We start from the raw sequence: 583 nt of genomic DNA, 5'->3' as shown, positions 1-583 counted from the left end.
ATTTGGCTAGAAAAAATTTCAAAGAAGTTCCAATGCTTCCAAAACGGTCTTATTCCAAATTATATTGCATGGCATTTTACCATTAGATTTATAGGCTGACTCTCACTAATTTAGCAGATTATATCATACTCGGAGTCAATTAACAGGGAAATAGTGAGAAACTGCACATAATAGCAATTTAATATCCCTTAGAGGACCAACATTTCTCTTGATGTAACTCCTATCTCTGTAGTACATGTGAAACGGTATTTCACATGGGAAGATCCATATAATCACAAGTTAACTGAATGACCATGTTTTTTTAATAAATACTATCATACAATAGATACAAAGCCCCTTCTTTTCCTTCTTTTTAAAAAGTACAAATAGATATAATTATCATATACTCCCCATATTAGCTCAGAAGCAAGACTAATGCTGGGACTTACTTTCATGATGGGAGAATCAGCTGACCTCTCACGAAGGCCCTTTCTCTCCGCCGCCCATAGTTGGAACGGCAATATCTCTGCTCTTTTCCTTCCTTTCCTCTGCTTAAGCTCTTCTTAACCCTGAAAATAGTACTGTTGTGGTAATGTAAAAAGGA

General features: G+C 35.8%; 1 protein-coding gene across 1 annotated transcript in view; it reads right to left on the bottom strand.

The window, feature by feature from the left end:
* LOC119585385 (eIF-2-alpha kinase GCN2-like) overlaps nucleotides 1–583 on the bottom strand; it is a gene marked incomplete in the record, with an annotated part of 28,307 nt that overhangs the window by 21,967 nt on the left and 5,757 nt on the right.

The sequence above is a fragment of the Penaeus monodon genome, chromosome 19, assembly GCF_015228065.2.
Source record: "Penaeus monodon isolate SGIC_2016 chromosome 19, NSTDA_Pmon_1, whole genome shotgun sequence".
NCBI lineage: Eukaryota > Metazoa > Arthropoda > Malacostraca > Decapoda > Penaeidae > Penaeus > Penaeus monodon.
This window is presented reverse-complemented; position numbering and strand designations above follow the sequence as displayed.